Raw genomic sequence first — 23256 nt, 5'->3', positions numbered from 1 at the left:
ATAGTCCCATTTCCATCACAATAAATCCTGAGATTCATCAACTCAAAATTTCAGCACCAATCGCTTAGAATACATTATAAATGCATACTTAAATGCTCAAATAAATAAATATATCTTGAAAAACAACTTACAAAATTCTAACTAATATTAAGCAAGTGATTTGTGGAAGGAATATCAATTTTACAAATATACATATGTAAAGCATAGCATTGCAATTTAGATATTAGAATTTTAAAAATATGAATTTTAATTGAAATATTATACTCTATAGGCATGCAGGTAGACTGTGGAGCCAAGCTCACTACTTTATAACCACACACTATATATATATATATAAGAAAGGAAGTAAAACATTTTAAAGGACTGTCATTTACTATTCACACAAACCCCTAAGGTCACATTTATTAGATGAAAAGTCGCACTTAAAATTTTGAAATGAACACTGTTACCCAGACTTTTAAACAAATAAATCTTTAAAAAGTTAAGTTACAAATAGCATATCTATGTCCTTATCCATATGTCAAGATATTAATGCTATCTCATCATACACACACACAAAAATCCATTTGGAAAGTCCTGATCAAAATATCCATCTCGACATGATGTATCTTCCCGACCCAAGGACTAAACACAAAGTCTAGTGAAGATGTAGCTGGAGAGGTTTCCTCTTTCAGTAATCCTTGGATAAAGAGGCAGTTTTCAAAAGGCCTCTCAGCTGCTGGTAAGTGGCTTCATTTCTGAACCTTCTGGAGACATTTCTTTAACAGATTCAGAAGCCATACCCTGACACTTATTAAGTACAGGGCAAATACAACAAAAACCAAGGTAATGAGGCCAGAACTATAGGTTGAACTGTGTCCCCAAAATTCATATGTTGAAGTAATAAACCCCAGTACCTCAGAATGTGGCCTTATTTGAAGATAGGGTCACTACAGATATAATTAGTTCAAATGAGGTTATAATGGAGTAGGGCACCTAATCCAATATGACTGGTGCCATTATAAAAAGGGAAAATTGGACGCAGACACGCACACGCATAGGAAGAACACCATGTGGAGACGAAGGCAAAGATCAGCCTGATGCTTTTACAAGCCAAGGAACACCAAAGAGTGCCAGAAAACCACCGGAAATTAGGAGAACAGATTCTTCCTCACAGTCTTCAGAAGGAACCAAGCCCACAGACTTCTTGATCTCAGATCCTAGCCTACAGAACTGTGAGGCATTACATTTCTGTTGTTTAAATAGCCAGTTTGTGGTATTTTGTTATGGCAACACTAGAAAACTAATAAAGCCAGTAAGTGCATTTCCTTCTATAATCTTACAATTTACTAAGAAGGGATACAGGAGATATTCAATAATACTTAAGGCAGTGATGAGTGCATCACTTGTATAATCTAATTTATTTATCAGAACTTAGTACCATTTGTCCAGTTTTACAGATGAGGAGACAGAATAATTTCCCCCGAAGGAATTGCAACCACATCCCGCTTCAAGTTCTGTCTGGCTCTGCCTGTTTTGGGGTCTGTGATCTTTAACCACTACGCAAACTGCCTCCTGAACCACAGCATGATGTGAAATAGAAATGCCACGGAGAAAGGGCTGAAATACAAGCAGCTGCAATGATATGTTGCAAGGTAAGGAAGCTTTGCAGGGACTTTTTGAGGTGGACTTGCATGGCCTCAACATGGATTGTTCTTCCACATTCAGGAGGTGAGCAAATACAAGTTGTAGCTGAGAAGTTATGTTTCACACCCTTGAGAGCTGTACACAATGGATTATTTTATTTATCAGGTATATATATGCTACAACCACATTCTGTTCTAATTTTCATTCTGGAATCCACTGCTTTGAGACCTGGCCGGCAATGCTTAATATGAAGTGTTAATTCCTCCAGCCAGAAAGATTCACAGCTTGGGTGAGAGCAGCACCCTGAGGGAAGTATTTGATCTTGTTCCAGGCTGGAGTCCACCACTTGTTGGCTCCTGGGTTTTATCCAATTCATAGGAACTCTCTGAGCCCCCATTTCTGATCTGCTGGAGTGGGATAATAAACCTTCCTTAAAACACATTGTTATTGTAAGAATAACTAAGTAAAATAACAAATGCAAAATTGCTTTTTAAACCATCAAGGTCATTGGGAACATACTTAAGCAGAAATCTTCAAAACAAACGTTGCCTTAGATTCTAACAAATATTGACTGAGCACTTACTATGTGCCAGGTGCTGGGCACACACCAGGGAACAAGACAGACAAAATAATCTCTGTGCTCATGGAGCTTCCATTCCAGTGGAGAGAAACCACAAACGAATAAAAAAAATATATATATATATATATACTGTGTCAGACAAGTGCTATGGGGGAGAATACAAAATAGGAAAGAGATGAGGCATTCTGGTCAAGAGTGGGAGAGTCTCAATTTAAAACAGAGTGAAAAGGCCCATCAAGGCCACACCGAGATGACATGTGAGCAAAAACTTAAAGGAGTTAAGGGAGTGAGTTGTGTGAAGACCTTGGAGGAAATAAGACTAATAACAAATAGATTCTTGCTTCTCAATCCATGGACCCAACGGAAGTAATGGATCAAGGTCTGTATTCATTGATAATTAGCTATACTGACTATAGATAACAATTGTGCCTTCATTACAGCCATCTAGTTTGTGACTTAAATCTTCTAGTTCTTAAAACTAAAAGCAGTTTTACCAAATGACTTTGAATTAGTCAGCTTTAAATAGTAACAAGTTCTCATCTTTCACAGCTATAAGGGTGTTTATTTTAAACATTAATTCTCAGAAGAGTCAAAAAAGAAACGCCACGACCAAAAGTGCCACTACCAGCTTATTGGAAAAATATTATTCTGTGAAGGGCTTGGCTATGAAAAGGACTAGGTTTGTGATACGATGTCTAGGTTTATGCATAGAAGCATGTGAGGAAATAGCAGGTTATCTAATTCCTTAAATGGAAAATCCTTCCCCACAGAATATGTTTTTGATCAGTCTAAAAAAAAAACACACACACACACAACAAATATGTATTGTGTTTATAGTATGTACAAAGTTTATAGTATGTACAAATGAGAAACTGTGGAAAACAGTGAAATTTAAAAAATAGTACCCGCCCTTTTACAGTGTCTACAAACCAGTTGTAGGTATTAATTTTTAGTGGTCACAGAATTCTTTGTCTGTCATCCTTTTAAAGACATAAAGTAAGTTTTTCGGTGGATTTGCTAAGGAAATAAAACACAAGAGACTGGTTTGTTTCTCTGCATACTGATATGTTTGCCTTGCTCAGCAAAGAGAGTATATTTTTCTTTAAAACTCTGGTTTCCTTTCTGGTGCAATTGGAATTACTTCTGTTGAAACCATTTTCAAAACAGTTAAATAACTTTAAAGAAAAGGATTTATGTAGACCTGCTACAGACTACTGATATATGAGTTGTGCCACTAGTTCATACCCAGTTACGTTTCCTTAGAGATTGGAGGGAAAAAAATTACCACCCATGTATGGTTTCCTGTATCCAGGTCCACACAAGAAATTAAACTAGTGGCAGAAGTTAATTACCTGTCAGTCCAAGGGGCTAATTTCTAAACAATGGCATCTTTTAGACACATTATTTTATTTAATACCCATACTCTGCCGTCTCCAGTTGCCACATTCATTCCCCCTGGCTGGAAAAATCTTTGGTAACCACTGTCTTCCTCCCTTAAGATTTTCAGAGGTCTAAGAACGAATAACTGCATATTATGCAGCAATCACAGATAACACACTCAGCACGAGGCTCGACCCTTTGCCTGAGCTCTAGAAGAGTTCGTTTCCTCCATTAATCCATGGCTCTAAATGAAGCCGATGTAGACCGTTTTAGTATGCAGCAGTCCTCTGCTCACTGACTTGTTCTGATAGCCTTACAAATGTGAGGTATTTGACAGGGAGTGCAGTGGAACATTTGTCAGTGTTTGGCAATACAGTATAACAGCAAAACCCCTTTCTGTCCGGGGCATATTCCCTTTGTAGCAATTACGGATTGGTGATATGGTGGATCCTACTTTCCTCTCTCGAAGCCCAGCGGGAGAGACTTTCCTGCTGTTCATCTCCTGGTGGCCAGGGCACAGACAGGATCTGGGGAGTCAGACTGGTTGCTCCTAACTCGGGCTTTGTCTTTGGATCCTTGCAGTCAAAGCTGAGAAAAAAGTTAGGATTCATTCTGGGGAAAAACCCAGTAGCAGCAGTGATGCCCAGCATCCCAGCAAGATTGTTGCAGAGGCCCAGTGTTCCGGAGTTACCTTGGTGCCCACGCTTTTTCCAACCTGTTCCTTCTGCCTCCTGTTGATTCTGTGAGTACCAGATTTCCTTCCAATAAATCCCACTAGAGGCGTTGTCAGCACCAGATTTCCTTCCAGTAAGTCCCACCGGAGATGATGCCTGCTGCATGCAACCAGAACCCTCAGCGACACAAGGCGACCCTCTGTGAAGAGCGGGGTTTGTGTTTTACGAGGCCACTGGGTTCTTGCTTTCCTCAGTCCTCTTAGGGCTTGCAAAACCTCGGGATAAGAGGATCTGAGCTCCTGCCAGAGCCCTTGTTGCTCTGCTCCTGACGTTTCATGAGAGGACTGTGGCTCCTCCATCTGCCACCTCAGGAAGACCGCTAAGGCTGGCTCAGGTGGAGAGTGAAGGCAGGGAGTGGAAAGGGCCATTTCACTCCATCCTTCTCAGCTCCAAAGGGCATCCTGCTGCTGCCCAGAGCAGCAGGCACAAAGCAATGACCACTTTGACTTTGAATTGAATGGGCCAACGACTGCAAGATGCACAATTATTTTATATACCACTGAGAAAGACGATTACTGCTATTAAACTATAACACATCATCAATTTTAATGTGAAAATTGTGAATGTTAGAAATGATCAAATACGTTGTGGCTTATGAAATGAATAGAAACAAGCTTCCAAGATGTAAACTGGCAAGGACACAGAGGCAATTCTAAATCAAGCTTCCTACTGTACTATTATTGGAGAATAGACTTGGAGAGAGATAAAGACCTGAGTTTTTCTGTTTTGTTTTGTTTGTTTGTTTGTTTGGATATGTTCTTTTCAACTTAAGAACAAATGCCCTAGCCACTTTTATATAATTCCATGTATGGATATTCAGATGGTGATTCTTCTAATAACACAGTTTTACATTTTTAATAGAAAAAGACTTACCCCTTCAAGTTCTGTTAAGGTTTTAAAAAAAATATTGGAAGATATTCTTTGCAGTTCTGGTTTTGGTTTCATCTTTTTGCATAATGCCTTTTGGCTTATCTCATCTTTTCTAATATTATACGCTCAATCTGGTTAGCACTTACACATATATCTTCCACTATCACCTACAAATTGATTTCTCCAGCCAAGATATCCCTTCTAGGCTCCAGACTCTGTAGTGGACATTCCAACACGATTGTCTCACGGGCACCTCACACTTGACATGTCCACGATTGTCTCACGGGCACCTCACACTTGACATGTCCACAGCAGAGCTCTGACCTGCTTAATGGTGCCACTGTTCATATGGAATCCCAGCTGGATACCTGAGCACTACCCTCAGTTCCCCTTTTCCATCAGGGACTAGAAAGAGCAGGAGGGTCTCAGTCCCGTCCATTCCACCTCCAGCATCTGTCTTGAATCTGCCTGTCTTTACAGCCCTTTATGATGTAGCTCCAGCAGCTTTAACTCTTCCTCTAAAACAGATTTGTGAATCCCCTCCATTGTTCTACCACCCACCTTGTAAATATCTCTACAATAACACATCTCATACTGTATAAAATTAGTTTTTTACATCTATCTCTGCAACCAGAGTAAATGTCCCTCAAAGATCTACTCTTTTTAGTATTATCAACCTTAAGTACTGAGACTGGCAATATGAAAACAGGAGACTGTTCTGGAAATTACTAATGGTACTACATCTCGTAGGGCCTTGAATGGCAGAACAAGAAGTGTGGACTTCTTCCTAGAGATCAGTAGCCCACTTTAAAAAAACATTAATCGCATTCAGTCCACAAATATCATTAGCAATTTCAAAAGAAACCTAAGGCACTGGGGATGCTAAATATGGCTTTTGAAGCCACACTTCTCTCTTCCCCCGCACACCCTTTGTGCAGATTCCGATATATCTGTCTGGGGATGGCTTGACCCTCAATGAAAATCATTGCTGTCAATCTACCCTGCAGGGAAACTGGAGGCTTTAAAAAACACAAGAGTCAAGTTCTGATTTTGTTTAAGGATATGACAGCAAAGTGGAGGCTGCAGGAGAGTGGGCAAGACTGAAGCCAGGGCACGGTAAGAAGGTAGGCCATAGCCGTAGTCCAGGCAGCCGTTGAGAACCTGACTTTGGTCGGTGCAGTTGCCAGCGGGTGTGATGAATCAGACTGTGAATTTAGACATGTATTTGCACAGCAGACAGTGAAGGCTCTCGCGCAGAACTCACTCAAGCCACCCTACCCTTGGACCAACTTTGGATACAGCTTGCCAACTTTGCCGGGAGTCCAGAGAGAGCCACCCTCCCAATATGTATCACAGCAGCCAAGATAAAGTATAACATGCACCACTGAATGCTTACACAAACCAAGGTGAGCGCCTCTACGCTTTAAAAATATGCAGGAAAGACATATTTTGTGGGATTTTCAGTAAGCACTTTGTTAAATATACTACATGCTAATATTGAAAAAACCTTCACTTTCTGGTCTAGAAAAATCTGGCCAGAGTAAAGAAAACATACATTTCTCATCGTACAGAGCGCTCCTGTTAACACTCCAGGCCACATCAGATCTCTCCTAAGGCTCTAACATGACAGTACTTGGAAAGTTTACTTCCTGATGGAATATCACCCAAGGCATTGCAAATGGGAGGAAATGAAAGAAAATATTCAAAATGAGAGGGGAAATCAGAGAATAGTAGTTTTTAAGCAGCTGTTTCTGAAACTTGTAAGAGCACTGATATGTAATATATGCACAGTAAATATGTATTGAATTGAATTGACATGGGTCAGTCAGCTTGCATGGAAGGACAGAGATGAGAAAGAGAGCAAGGACCTTCCCAGAGAGTCTCAGGCAGGAGTCTGTGGACACCTTCAGCAGTTTGATGTCTGGAGATAAGAAGGCCTGACTGATCTGTGTTTCCATACGTTTTTCTTCTTAAACACCTTTAATGGCTCCCTATTTCCTAGATTAGCTCAGCAATTAAGGCCCACTACCATCTGACCCTAACTTAATTCTCCAGTATTGCTCACAGCAGAGCAGCCTTTGACTCAACTGTGCATAAAAGAGGCCAAGTTTGTTGTCAGAACCCATTCCTCCACCATCTTCTTTATCTTCAGTCTTAGATCTTTCAGGTCCTTGTTATCCAAGATTTCTCGGAAAGTCATGAGTCCTTTAGCCACTGAAGAGAATAGTTGGATGAACTAATTCAAACGGATAGACTACATAATGGTTATCCAAATAAATTAATCTATAATGGCAAATTGCAGATTTTATGGGATGTGGGAAGGTGAGATATTTTGAAAGAGCATAGCCACTTCTCAAGTCAGTTCTCTTCCCTACATTCTTGTGAGCAAGGCCATCCCATTGCACAACTCCAGAAAGCAGCATTGCCATTATGGCCTATGTGAATAGGGCCTCCTTGAGGGTGTGTAAGACACAGCCTTTATGGCTATCCTTGGCAGCCCTATATATGTATCTGTCCACATATGCATGCACATGCCTACACACACACACACACACACACACACACACAAAACACACAGAGCAAAAAATTCAAAACAATTGAAGATGCAATTCTTGGCTGCTTGGAAAATAAGGAGGGACTCCTCTGTTTTTCAGACTCAAATCCTTTCTGCTATCTACTTCTGCTTTTGGATAATTCCATTCTCTATTCTTTTGCTTTCTCTACTAAGTTTTCCCAATGTGCAAATCTGCAGTTTCTCTTGGTGGGAACCTTGCTTGTGAAAAAGAAAACCGGAGTCACAGAGATAGAGATGTCACAATATTTAACTTTTAAGAGTGACTGTAGATCTGTCCCAAAGGAAGGCAGACACTCAAGGTCTTCACTTACTAGAATTGTTATTGTGTTACGTTGACCAGTTTAAAAAAGAGTAAAATAAATAGAAACCATTTAGAAACACCATTTTCACTGTAAGGAAATTGTTCCTAAGGACAAAGTGTTACCTTCCATACCTAAGAGTCGCCAACTCCGTTAATGTTAGAGCTGTTGTCACATCAATCACTGCATACAAAGGTCATCCCGCTAATATTAGTACATGTTCTCTAGCATTCCTTTTATTAATAGTATCAAATCTCGTTAATTTTATCTCCTTGTATACCCTTCTTTTGCACATCTGCCTTTATTCTCTCCATTTCCCACTTGCTTTTTTTTTTGGTTAAGGCCACCTTGGCTTTTTATGCAGCACTTAGTCATTGTTCCCTACCTCCAACCTCTTTCCATGCCTACTCTTGCTACAAACAACACTGTCCAATCAATCCTCTTCAAACAACTTGTTCATATCAATTTCCTGGTGGAAACATTTGATAGCTTCTATGACATACAGAGTAAATGCTGAGTTCCTTGGCCTAGTCTTCAAGTCCTCTAAGGTCTGGCCCCAATATGTGCTTCCTGTTCAAATTTCCTCTACTGTGTTCACCCCCGCACACACATGTATATACACACATGCATACTCCAGTCTGCCTGCACCAACACAGTATCTGCTGCACATATTTCCACATGCCATCTGGACTTTGGTTCATGCTTCCCCTCAGTCAGACTCTCTTCTTCCTTTTCTGTTACAAAATATGAGCACCTACTATGTGCTGGGTACTATTCTATGTATTGGAGATGCAGCAGTGAACAAAACAAGTAAAAATTCCTGCCCTCATGGAGCTGGAATTCTAGCAGGAAGATGGAGAATAAACAAGATAAACAGTTGAAGTATATAGCAGGTTAGAGAGCTGCAATCACTAAAGACAAAAAGACAGTGGTAGGTGTCACAATTTTACACAGAGAGCAAGGGAGGTCCTTATTGAGAGGTGGCATTTGGTAAAACACTCAAGGAAGTGAGGGATCAGGTTATATGGACCCCTGTGGGAGAGCAACCTAGGCAAAGGAAACAAAAGCACAAGGGTAAGAGTGCACCTGGAGTGTCCAAGGCCTCCAATACTTTCTGATCTTCCCTACATGTTAATCCAGCTACACCAATGACCTGATTCTAAGGACCCCCCACCAACAGTCCCCCACGTTGTTCCTGCACTACCTGTTGGAGGGATTTCTTCTTCCTTTAACCTCTCATAGCACTTCAGTTAGGTATCTCCTACAACCTTTTCTTCATCCAATTAAAGAACTATTATGTTTAAGATTGTGGCATTTATCATTCTCCAGCTATGATATATTAATTGTAAGTAGAACATATTTCTCTACATTTATGAGTTTTTTCCTCCCAAATTCTTGGGAGTAGAATCCATTAATTATTCATATCTGTATGCCCCAATATGGATGTCTAGTAAATATTTTGACTGTTTTAAATTTTAATAATTTCTAATTTCCCCAGTAGTTCTAAAAAGGACATTTTCTCAGTGGTTTCCCCAATGTTTCAGTTGGATCATGAATCTCCTCACTCAGCATCAAAGTGTTTTCCTTTCCTTGATCACTAAGCCCTACCACCACGAACAGCAACTCTTGTCTACACTCACCCATGCCTCCCTGCACCCACTGTGAGGTTCACGGTCCTTTCTTGTTTGTTTCCTGTCCTAGTCACCAGTCACCAGGTACTTACTGACCACATATTGTGCGGTAAGATGTATTCCAGGCACTATGGAAAAACAGTAGCTATTGACTTATTGAATCCTGCATGTCTATCAGTCTATTGAATCCTCATAATAACTCACTAAGGCAGGTATTATGAGCTTTCTCTATATATGAGGAAACCGGGGCTTAGAAAGGGAAGACACTTCCACTAAGGTGAATGAGCTACACGCAGCAGTAGATTCAAGAGTCAAACTCATGTTTTTCCAACTCCCAAACCCTTTCTACTGCTAAACAGTACCAAACAGTATAAAGAGAAAAGGGGAAATGTAATTGACATTTGTGGTTTTGACCATCCAGAACCCACCACCCCACTTCTTGGGATAACAGTCCCTCTATTCTTTGGTGGACACATCCCCCCTCTCTCCTTTAAGTAAATACTCCTTAAGATTTAGAGGAAGACTTTGTATCTGAGGCGAGGATCAATGAGACTATTTTTCTTGTACTATTAGTAAAATGACCATATACATCTACCATAAATTGGGATACGTCTGAGAGAGAATGGAGGTACAATTAATAATTAAGCTGCAATGACAGGGGTGAATAAAGAGTGCCTGGGAAAACCAGACCTATGGTCATCGTACCCATCAGTCCACCTCCTTTGGACTAGGTGACTGTCTTGGGAAATTCTGGATGTATCTCCTGTTATAGAAGTAGACTCCTCTTTTCTATTGGACTGAGTGACTGTTCCGACTAAATCAGAACACATGGTCACCATCAGGAAAGTGAACTCCTCTCCTCTACTGGATTGGGTGTTGTACTGCTGTGGAACTGAAGCTGCCATGGCTCACCACATGGAACATGAAAAAGAAGGAATAGATAAAGCAGGACTAAGAGATGGATCATGATAGCAACTTGGAACCTAAATTGAGCAGTAGCTGCAGCTAGCATGACCCTAGTGCCTAGGGCCAATTTTTATTTATAAAAGCCAACAAACTTTCTTTTGGCATAAGTAATTTTGGTTGATTCCTCAGTCACTTGCAATAAAAAACGTGTGAGTGGTCAAGAACTAACAATGATTGAGTATCTTCTTTGTTATTTTTTCTTGATAATCCTTTCAGCATGCACACCATCCTGCAAGGTACGTGGGGTTAAATGCATGAGTTGCCATATTGCTCGGGTTCAAATCCTGCAAGTGCTAGCATTTTTACATTTCTACAATTTAGAAATAATCATGGGTTACTTACTCAACCCTTGCCCCTCAGTTTCCTCAGCTGTAGATAACAGAATTACCCTCCTTGGATAATGGCAATACTTTAATTACTTTATACATTTAAAAACATTTTGTTATTATTGATGACAAAATTGAGGCTCAAAGAGGTTATATACGTTGCTCAACTACTAAATTACAGATTTTTTAACCCCAGTTTTTGAAACCCCACATTCCATTCTGTTTCAGCTGTGTCCACACTGGTGCCAGACTGCCTGAACTAGGCTGTGAAGGATGAAGGTATGTTAAATGGTTTGGAGGTGAAAGTAAACATGTCCAGTGGAAAGGAAAAGTTGTGGAAGTTGCAACAGTATTTGGAGCACAGTTGAAAACAAAGCTGCTAGCTGTATCCTGTCAAACTGACTCCAGCCTCTTTTTCCTTGCCTATTTCAGTTTCAGTTGCCTATTATAGTTTCAACATGGCCAGTCGGATGCTTCACAATCCATGTGTAGGTATAGCCATGCTCCCATCTACTGCATGGAGCTTCCTTGAAGAGTTTTGTGTTCCCCAACACAAGACCATGCCATGTGTCCAGATCTATCTCATAATGCATGGGCTACCACTCTTTGGTTGGCTGACTATACTTCAACTGAGCTAGCTTCTTGGACATTTACTGATGTCAAGAACTCACACCTCACAGCTTTTGCATTGGTATTCCCTGTACCTGGAATACTCTTCATCCAAACATTCATCTTTCTCCATGATGTCTTTAGGGTCCTTATTCAAATGTCACGTCATCTGTGAGGCCTCCCCTCTTCCAACCCCAGTTAATATAGCAACATACCACCATCTGTTGTGCCCTGGTACATGGCACTTGTTGTCCCTTCACCTTCACTTGTTTTTTAATTGCATAGTACTGACTACTATCCGAACTTCCACATTTATTTATATATGTATTTATTGTCTGTTTGTATTTTAGTGGTGGGAATTGAATGAGAATTCTAGACTCACTAGAATGAGAATGCCACAATAGCAAAGACTGTGTCTCTTCTTTGCCATATCCAAAGTACCTAGGAAAGGGCTGGGCATATGGGAGATGGCAATGAATGTTTGTTGGGTGATAATATGACTGCACAGGAGGACATTAAAGCAGCTGCTGTATCAAAACTCTCCCCTCCCATCAATTCTATAGGCCAGCAGAGCAATGGCAGATTCTATGATGGAAATCAGGACATCCCCCTGCCCCATGCCCACCACCAACTTGGTCATAGATGCTTACAACCACACAGATCTGGTTCCTTGAAAAGGGAATTGTCTATCTCTTTAGAATTCTTGTTCTCTAGAAAATGGAAATAAGATCTTTGGAGTGTTTTTGCTGACACCCATTTCACCATTTTCTCATTCTAGTGTCCAATTCCCAGCCCAGGGAGAACTGATACATTTTCCATCTGGGAATTCATCAAAATTCATCACAGTCAGATTCTCAGAGAAGATTATTAGCACATTTGTTTGCTTTTATCCTGGCGTTAACAACTCTATTTGGGGCTAAACTATTTCCCCTGGTTTCAACGTCAGGTTTTCCCATTGGCTCAAATATGAAGTCTCTTGTCTGTCAGTGTAATAATTTTCTATTAATTATAAAAGAAGAAAGCTAGCAGTTTGAGAGTCTTAAGGGAAGCATTTGTCTAATCCAAGAAACTGATTTTCCAGTTACTTGGACTAAGTACAACTCTCAGTTGTGGTCAGATTTCAAAGTATCCCTTGTTTTTACTTTCTGGTCAGTCTAGACAGACATGGTTCTTTCCTTCGTTTTTCAAGCTGTTGAAACATCAGGTTGGTCAAAAGAATCTGAATCTCTAGAGAATAAACTGAGCAGCATTTCACCAGAGACTTCATAACTTTCTATTGACAATCCCTCCAAGTAGTGAGCAATCCTCCCAACCTCAATGGTGCTAGGAGAGATTTCACTTCAAAGGCTCAGTGTGAGTGTGAGAATGAAACTGTGGCAACAAAATAATGACCACTATTGTCCTATTCAGAATGGAAAATAGTCTAGTGGTTAGAGCATGCAGTCATGAATTTTTTGCCTGTTCTCAGTCATTTCAGTTTCATGCTGGGTGTCCTCAATCCAACCTAAATTGCCCCCTTTAACAATAATTCTTCTATTCATTATAATTGAACACATGTTCTTCAAAACCCAGTATATTGAAGGCATAGGCTAAGCTTTATGATGACCACATAAATGAATCAAGAAAGAAGCTTGAAGCCAAAGAATTTGGCATTCATGCAAGGAAACAACAAATGTATGTAAATATCTACATCAGAAGAGAGAATGCCTGGAGATGTGCTCTGAAAATTAAATAGAGGTGAGGTTAACAACTGGTGGAGATAGGACAAGTGGAGAGAGAGGAAAGGGAAGTAGGTTTTTTATGGAGTTCAACTTGAGTTGGATTTTGAAGAATAGTGGGACCTAAATAAGGACGTAGAGAGGAGAATGTCGAGTTTCATTTCAGGAAGAGAAAGAAGCATGTACAAATATATAGCAGTGCAAAGATGTAAACAGTGAATGGCAGGTAGATCAGAGAGGAAATAATGGAAGGCCTGAAATACCAAGATAAACACCAAGTTAAATAGAGTCATTCACATTTGCTATTTGATCCACTCAGCTCTGTTGAGAAGCAGCATTTAAAGTCAATAGTGTTTCAACTGATGTCAAAAGAGGGTTCTAAGGATCCCTGGGTAATTAGCAGTGCCATGACCCAGGAGGATAGTTTCTCATCACACATTTTGTAGTAGGTAAATTATCTACCTATTTTTTTCCCAAGAGACAGCACAGGAAAGTATGGTCTTATTCACTATATTTTGTTATATGGTATGTAAACAATAAATTCTTCAGCTTCTTTAAGATCTACTTTAATATCTGTAAATGAGGGATGCTAATTTCTGTGCTACTTACATAACAGAATTGCTGTGTGAAACAATGAGATAATGGATACAGGGCTGCTTTGTCAGTGGTAAAATGCTATAAGGTGTTAGTTATTAAGGTGGGGTAATTGTGATAATAATTACAGCTTCTTGGTGTCCAATGGCCCACCCAGCCACAAAAATGTGCAAGGTAGGAAGAAAGTTATGCAATAGGATAGAGAAGGAAGGTATTTTAATTAGTAATAATCACAGAAACAAAGGGCTAGAAAGACCCACAGAAGCAGCTATCATTTAGTTGCAATAGGATTTGGGAATGAGGAGCATAAAGCATCTAAACATAGTTCAAACAACAAAATATGAAATAAGGTTCCAAGTTGTGTGAGATAGTCTCCTAGTCCTGTTGAGACTAGAAAGAGGGTGTAAGCTATGGGTCATCAGAACGGGCAATCAGATGGAGCTGGGCTTGCTGCAGGCATGAGCTTAGCTTTAAGGGCAGGTAAGGGTAGGATGAGCAGAGGAAGGGGCATTCCCAGCTACATCCTCTAGGTTAGATGCTCTGGGCTCCCATCATGCTTCTTTAAAGGTCAATAAACATAGTGAATAAAATTGAGTACTGAATTCTCTCTCTACTCTCAGCAATCAGACCAATGTCTGACCCCAAAAGGGACTGCTTACTTGTGGGTTCAGCCAATCTGGGTATACTATGAAGGAAGGTGTGAAGTCAGGAGAGTGAGCACAATTCAAGGTCAGGGGAAGACAAGCCATGTGGAGAAGGGAGCAAGGGAAGAGAATGGCGGAAAGGCAGAAAGCTAGGTGGAAGCATGGAAGCTAGGCTAAGGCCTTGAGTTTTGATGGAGCAGTGAGAGCAAGGAAACAACTAGATTTAAAATAAGTATGTTCTGGTATTTATCTACTCAACAGGCTACAGCTTTGGCACTGGCCATAATGCAGTCTTCAGATGGGTGGACAGAGGAGAAAGGAAGCAGAACCAGATTTGTGTTTTCTACCATATGTGCCAACCTCATCCTCTGTCCCTGGCCACTGTTTGAGCCTTTGAGGTTTCAAAATATTACCTCCTACTATACAGGGAGGATTTGTGTTCATCTTCTGCCATTCTATATTGTTCCCAGTGCTTTCACGTAAATGCAGAATCATGAAAACAAACAACTGAAAAAATTCCATAGAGATGACTATGGAAGTATTGTCATAAGATGGAAGGATCAAGTGTGCAAATCACATAGCATGTTGTTCAGCAAATTAAATAAAACACTAAGTAAGTGGAAATTATTATTTTCTTCTTCATTTCTCCATCCTCCTCCTCCATGTTCTCCTCCTTCTTAATTATCTTGGTCAGTTTTTTCACTGAATGGATGAACCATTGCCATCCATGGAGTTGAAGGGTCCCTAAACTCTCACAGCCAGCTGATGGAAGAGCTCGGATTAGAAATCAGACCTGCTGACTCTCCAGTGCTCTCTCCATGCTATGGTAGTAATATTGTCATGGAGACTAAGAGAAGCCCCAATTCCAATGAGATTTGAAGGAGAACTACGTCTAGGCAGAGGATTATCTGACACGCTCTCAGCCAGCTTCACCTATCAAGAATGCTACTACCTCATTTACTTATTCCCCTTCTAATCCAAATTTTTCTGCTTGCCTGACATCATTAGATTATACAAAGTTATTAAAGCTACCCTGTGGCTTCCAGCCAAGCCACTGTGGCCCATCAAATCCTCACTTCTAGAGCCCATGCTTGGCGGAGACATTTACAAGCATAACTATGCACTATTAAAATTTGAAGATTCTTTCTTGGAAAGGCTAATTAAACCAAATCACTCAAACAGGTCTAGACGATGCTGAACAGGGTTTATTATCTGGATCGGTGCCTACTGTGGTCCCACAGGCTTGGCTGCTTGTATCCATCTGCAAAGGAACTTCCTTGCCTGCTCTGCACAGTATCAACTATTGTCCTTTTAAGGAGGAGTCAAATTTCCTGGATCCACATTATCTGCAGCTGTGGGAACAACTGAGAGAAAGGATATTCCATGCTGACATACTTGAAACACCTCAAGTTTCTATCACTCTTCTCCTTCTCTTTTACTAAGAAGTTGACAATTAAGTTTGCCAACTGAGTGTTCTATATACTAGGAGGAAAACAAGAAAAAGGAAGGCTGGTGGGCCTTTCTGGCCATTGCCTTCCTACACTGGTAGGTCATCCCTGTCTGCTGACGTAAGCATTTTGAAATAAAAATTGGGACATGCCATCTCCCTGCTTAAAATTCCAGCATTTGGCCAGGCGTGGTGGCTCATGCCTATAATCCCAGCACTTTGGGAGGCCGAGCAGGTGGATCATCTAAGATCAGGAGTTTGAGACCAGCCCAGCCAACATGATGAAACCCCGTCTCTACTAAAAACACAAAAATTAGCCAGGAGTGGTGGTGTCCTTCTGTAATCCCAGCTACTCGGGAGGCTGAGGCAGGTAAATAGTTTGAACCCAGGAGGCGGAGATTGCAGTGAGTCGAAATAGCACCATTGCACTCTAGCCTGGGTGACTAGAGCAAAACTCACTCTCCAAAAAAAAAAAAAAAAAATTCCAGCATTTTCTCATTTCACACACAATGTAAAGGCCAAAGTCTTTACCATATATGATCTCCTGTGATCTAACCTTTGCCTAGTTTTTTATCCTTACACTGCACAAGTCCCCTTAGGGGAGTCTATATTTCAACCATTTTAATCTACATGTAATTGCCCCAAGGAGGCAGTGTATTGAAATGGTTAGGAATACCGACTTTGCAGTTGGACTGCCTGGGCTCGGGATGCTGCTAACTTGGCTAACATGTGTTAAGGACTTACTAGGTGTTAAGCATTGTTCTTCTCAATGATTCTCTCATTCAATTCTTACAATAATATATCAGTAAGTTATATTAATAACACCATTTAACAGGTGAGGAAATCAAGGTTTAGCAAAGTTAAATGAGTCCAAGAAAGTTCATGTAGTTGGTAAAGAATGGAGCTGGTATATAAATCCAGGTCTAATGTAATTTTACAATTCAAGGTTTTAACCACTCCACCATACTGTTTCATTGTTCTCTTCCCCAAACTAATCTTCTTCCTGGATCCTAACTTTGGGATTGAGAACCAGTCACTGTCATCTAAGCTAGAATCCTGGGATCTGTCAGAAATGTCTCCTCTATGTCAAGTCACCACATTCAATCAGTTTATAGATTTGACCTTCTGAATCTCTGAAAGATTTTCTTCCCCTTTCTCCTCCTCAACCTACTGACATGGCCTTGATTTAGGCCTTTGTCAATTTTCACTGCTGCTGCCTCCTAGCTTGCTGGTCTAAGCCCTTCCAATGTTGCTGGAAGTTGCTAAAAGGCCCTGTCATGCCCCTGCTAAAATTCTGCCAGTGCATCTCCACTGTGCCTTCAGGCTCAGCACCCAAAGCTTTGCAAGATATGGCTCTCACTCCCTACCCCAGCCCCACATGATGACTTCACTCAAGCATTCAGATCCTTTCATAGATCTCCACATTGTGCCACTTCATTCCTCTGAGCCTTTGTACCTACTGTTCCCTCTACCTGGAGTATCCTTGATTTTGCTTCTTTCTCCACTCCTATTCATCCTTCAAAACATAGCTTCAAGTTTACCTCCCTGACCCCTCAGTTTGATTTGCCCTGACCTCTCAGTTTGATTTAGCTGCTTCTCCTCTATGTAGAGCAACCTACCCATTTGTCATTTGTATGCCAAATGATAGCATTCACTGTGCTTAAAACTCCTCAAGGGCCATAATCATGTTTTATTTCTTCCTTACTGGTCAAATGCTTGGAAAATAGTAGATGCTCAATTTCTGCACATGGAATTAACAGACAAGTTTGTTAAGGCACATTTTAGGACAGAATCAATGTCAACTTTTTATCAATGTATTCTCAACATGATATATCTTCAGATTCTCTACAAGGCAAAAATTTGTTGATTAGCTTAGAAAATTCATGTTTAGAGATACAAGTTTTTATTGATTTGTTTAGAACTCAACTGAGTATCTCATACAAGTGGGTGCTTATACATACTTTTTGGTTATAACATGAAGTATACATTTCTTTTTCTTTTCTTTTTTTTTTTTAAGAGATTGGGTTTCACTCTGTCACCCAGGCCAGAGTATAGTGGCATGACCACAGCTCACTGCAGCCTTGATCTCCTGGGCTCAAGCCATCCTTCTTGCTCAGCTTCCCGGGCCAATGTTTTAAAAAAAACTTTTTGTAGAGACAGAGTCTCACTGTGTTGCCCAGGCTGGTCTTGAACTCCTGACTTCAAATGATCCTCCTGCCTCAGCCTCTTAAAATGCTAGAATTACACTTGTGAGCTATTGCATCTGGCTATAAAGCATACCTTTCTTAATCATTTACCTTTCTTAATCATATAATTTTCTTAATCGTAGAAGAAAGTTACTAGATTTTTCTAAGAAATAATGGCACATCTAGAATCCTTTGAGAGTCTTTCTATGGTTCTGGTTCTCAACCAGACATTTGGCAATGTTCAATCTGGAGATGCTCTGGTTGTCACAGCTGTAGGTGGTTGCTACTGGTATCTCATGATTAGAGGCCAGAGATGCTGCTAAATATCCTACAATGCACAGAACAGCTCTGGCAGCAAAGACTTAACCAGCCCAAAATGCCAATAATGCCAAGATTAGGAAATTCTGACCTATGACATTTAGAACCACTCATTCACTGAAGACATATACCTGCAATTGTGATAAACTGGATAACACTCGGCCTGTACTTTCTCCCAGTGAAGGCTCTTGTGAGTGGTGGTATTTCCTGTGAGTTTAAATGTGGCTTAAGATCAAAGCCACAAGGACAAGTTCTGTGATCCTGGGGATGGAGACTTTCACCCCTTTCAGAGCCTACTCCTGGGTGTGTCCTTTCTTGTAAATTCCACAATCAGCAAACACTTTCCTGCTCCAGATGTGCTTCCTGGCTCCGACTGCTCCTCCCAATTCAGGCTGCAGGAGTTGTTTTCCCAATCCTGACATCTCCAGTTCATGCAAGATCATGGGCTGCAAGAGCACCTGCATGTCTATAGGGCCAGAAATTTCTCCTTCTTCTGATGGATGGGCGCCCAATCAAGAACTCCTCAGACAAGACCGAGGGACTGGGAGCTTCTGGAAAATGAACAACTCTGAAATCCTGCATTGATGAGCAAACAGCAGCAGCAGCAGCAGCAGGAGGAGGAGGAGGAGGGGATAAAGATCTTGGATAACATATTTATCTTGCGGGGAGGGGGATATTGACTTTAGAGGTGGTTTTGTGATACAAATAAATGGAGGGGTGGGGGGCGTGGTGGAGGAAGAAGATTGTCCTGAAATTCACTTTCCAAATGCCAGGTTTACGAAAATGCCACTAATTCTGAATTTCTAAGCAGCAACTCACAACTTCCTCTGACAGACAGATGTCTTACAGAAAGTTCCAGTGAGTGCTGGGGAATTTCTGGTAGTAATATTTCACATAAGGAATATTTTAGCCTTATTTCATAGTGAAGTATCTTACAATCATTTATTTATTATATTGCCCCTACTGCAAACCAAGATTATGTTTTTAGAGCTAAGAAATATCAATAATTTGGAATCAGGGTTTTCTGATTATTCAATAAGCCACCGACCAAGCTGGAGTTTAAACTCAACATGTCCAGGGCTACACAACCACCAGAGGAAGCAAAATCACGATGTTAAGGCAGTGATTTGGTATCATGTTAAATGAATTGAATGATGGACTTGAGTATTAATATTTTTTTAACTGCATCATGTAATTCCAGAAGCCAATTAAATGAAGACACATGCACACGTATGTTTATTGCAGCACTATTCACAACAGCAAAGACTTGGAGCCAACCCAAATGCCCATCAATGATAGACTGGATAAAGAAAATGTGGCACATATACATCATTGAATACTATGCAGCCATAAAAAAGAATGAGTTCATGTCATCTGCAGGGACATGGATGAAGCTGGAAACCATCATTCTTAGCAAACTAACACAGGAACAGAAAACCAAACGCTGCATGTTCTCACTCATAAGTGGGAGCTGAACAATGAGAATGTATGGGTACAGGAAGGGGAACATCACACACTGGGGCCTGTCGGGGGTAGGGGGCAAGAGGAGGGATAGCATTAGGAGAAATACCTAATGTAGATGACAGGTTGATGGGTGTAGCAAACAAACATGGCACATGTATACCTATGTAACAAACCTGTGCATTCTGCACATGTATCCCAGAACTTAAAGTAAAAAAAAAAAAAAAAAAGAGAGAGAGAGAGAGAGAAAGAAAGAAAGAGTCTTATTGAGCATCTGTTGTGTAAGTCGAGGGAGACAGCAAAGGTGGCTAAGTACAGCCACCTTCTCTGCAGACCTCTAAGTTTAGTCAGAGAAGCTAGCAAATAAGTACTTAATACTACATATTATTTACATAGCAACTCCACATGCACGTGCCACATAGCCTCTGATCTCTGTGAACTGAGTGCATTGAAATGTGGCCAGGTACCCAGGGATGAAACTGGAACACGGCTAGGGATACTCCTGTTACAGACTGTCAATCACATCACAGGAAAACCTCTCCTTTGTATGGAGATACAGTAAAGCATAACACTTTTCAATTCAAATACTGTAATACTCTGCAAACAGTAGCTACTTTTATTAGCTAAAGCACAAACCTTCCAAACTTGGCCAAGTGTGATAAACAAGCACTATGTTACTCTTGGTAACAGGCACCTGTTCCTCCCACTCGGGTCAAAGATCCCTTAGATAAAGAATGTTACATAAAAGTGGAGCCGGATTTATAGGAAAGAGCACTTGGCATTAACATCCTTAACATGCATTAAGAGTGAATGAGAAAACTACTGTAGGCTATGTTCACAGTCATGTCAAATAATTATACATTTAATATAGCTTTTTCCTGAGTTGAGCTTTTGTTCCTTGCATATAAGCTGGTCCTCTTTGAAATGTTTAGGTGAGTTGGTTAATGTGTTTCCAAAAGTGAACATTTTCATACATCTTTTCTTCTCAACTCTCTGTGGTGAAGAGCAAGTTTATTTCTTGCTTTAAATTGCCACCACTTAGGAGGCTGGGTCAGCAGGATTGCTCAAGGCCTGGAGTTTGAGACCAGCCTGGGCAACACAGCAAGATCCTGTCCCTAAAAATAAAAAATTAAATAAATAAAAAATTTAAAATTAGCTAGGTGTGTAGTCCCAGCTAACTCAGGAGGTTGAGGTGGGAGAATTGCTTCTGCCCAGGAGGTCAAGGCTGCAGCGAGCTGTGATTGCATTTTTGTACTTCAGCATGGGTGACAGAGTGGGATCTTGTCTTTAAAAAAAATTAATAAAATAAATCAAAATTTCCAATCTGTTGCAAATTGTTTTAAAAATTATTTTTTAATGGAAAAATGACAACGTGTGTATTTTTATGGCAGGCAACATGATATTTTCATACAAGTACACACATTGTGGAATGACTAAACCAAGCTAATTCATATATTCATCACCTCACATACTTATCGAAACCAGCACGAATGCCTGGAAGTCACCGCAATGTTAAATCCCTATAAAAATTTTTAAAGGCTTACTCTTGATTTCTTTATTTACTTCTCTATAGACTGATAACTAATAGTTTATGGACTGGACCCATTCCAGGGAGCACACGTTGCATAGCACTGACATATGATATTCAAAAGACATATTAGAAGAAGGCAAAAAAGTCATTGTCCATATATATATATGGAAATATATATATAGAAATGGAGTCTCACTCTGTGGCCCAGACTGGAGTGCAGTGGTGTTGTGATGTCGGCTCACTGCAAGCTCTGCCTCCTGGGTTCACGACGTTCTCCTGCCTCAGCCTCCCCAGTAGCTGGGACTACAGGCACCCACCACCACACCTGGCTAATTTTTTTGCATTTTTTTATTAGAGACAGGGTTTCATCGTATTAGCCAGGATGATCTCAATCTCCTGACCTCATGATCTGCCTGCTTCGGCCTCCCAAAGTCCTGGGATTACAGGCGTGAGCCACCATGCCCGGCCCATTGTCCATATATCTTTAAACAAGAAGACATCTAACATAAAGTCAGAATATTAAAAATGGAAATATCATTGAGTTTTAGCATTCAGCTTTTATTGCGTATGCCCTTAAATGCCTGATCATTGTAAAGGTGATGAGACCAAGAGATATCCTACAAGCACCGTCTACACCAGCACTGCCCAAGACAACTTGCTGTGTCAATGGAAATGCTCTGTGTTGTCCAATACAGTTGCATGAACCACACGTGGCAACTGGGCACTTGAAGTGAGTTAGTGTAAACTGAAGGCCTGGGTTTGAAATTTTAATTGACCTTAATTATCTTTAAATAGCCCCATGTGGCCAGTGGCTCCCATACTAGATAGTGGGATCTAGCTAATTATGATAATAGGAGAAATATTTTTAAATAACCAATTTTTAACAACAGGTGACGTGGGAAGTATTAAAACATGAAATTGCCTGTTTTGAGCATGATAATGCTTTTGAATACACAAGCCCTATACTCCCTTTTCCCTAATATCCCTCCCTCCCTCAATATCCCGGCCCTACTGCTTCCTTGGAGTTTGTGTTTTCTTTTAGCGTTCGCAGGGTTGTTTCCAGAGCAGTGAATGACGACCAGAGAGCATGGGAACCCCTTTTCTTTGTAATAGCCCACGTTAATGAGATCTCTGTTGCTCTCAAGACAGTCAGGGCCGTCTGGCCAAAGTGTTGAACCAAGGTGTTTGTGCCTGCATAGAATTAAGTCACAAGTAAAGCACTTATTTCTGACAGCAGATTTATAATAGGAAAATCTCAGCAGGAATGAAGAGTTGGAGACCCCAGCCACAGGCTTTTCATAAACTTTGCCTTGATTTAGTGACTCTAACAACTAGCAAGAACGGCAAACTGCAGAAGTAATCCTATCATCTTTTCTCCAAGCAGCACTGTTCCATCTTCTTTGCTTCCTCACGCTGCTAACATGAATTCAAATCATCTGTGTTTAAAGTTAAACTCAGTGATTGACAGTTCTTTATAGTTTCAGTCCACATTGAAGATTATTCTAGATATCTATCAGTTATTACTACAAGCACAGTATGATATTCAATACCTACAGTGAAAATTGTTTTTAACAATGTAATGTCTGATCTGTTTTGAAAGCGATTTTAAAATAAAGAACTAACCATAACCAGGTGGCAAAAATCCAAACATGTTTCTCTCTCCTTCTTTTTTCTTTCTTTCTTTTCTTTCTTTCTTTCTTTCTTTCTTTCTTTCTTTCTTTCTTTCTTTCTTTCTTTCTTTCTTTCTTTCTTTCTTTCTTT

General features: G+C 40.4%; 1 protein-coding gene across 5 annotated transcripts in view; it reads right to left on the bottom strand.

Moving 5' to 3' along the window:
• The window catches only part of DYNC1I1 (dynein, cytoplasmic 1, intermediate chain 1), a 340924-nt gene that overhangs the window by 121672 nt on the left and 195996 nt on the right, over positions 1-23256 (bottom strand). The window lies entirely within an intron of this gene.

The sequence above is a fragment of the Mandrillus leucophaeus genome, unplaced genomic scaffold, assembly GCF_000951045.1.
Source record: "Mandrillus leucophaeus isolate KB7577 unplaced genomic scaffold, Mleu.le_1.0 Scaffold148, whole genome shotgun sequence".
Taxonomy (NCBI): domain Eukaryota; kingdom Metazoa; phylum Chordata; class Mammalia; order Primates; family Cercopithecidae; genus Mandrillus; species Mandrillus leucophaeus.
This window is presented reverse-complemented; position numbering and strand designations above follow the sequence as displayed.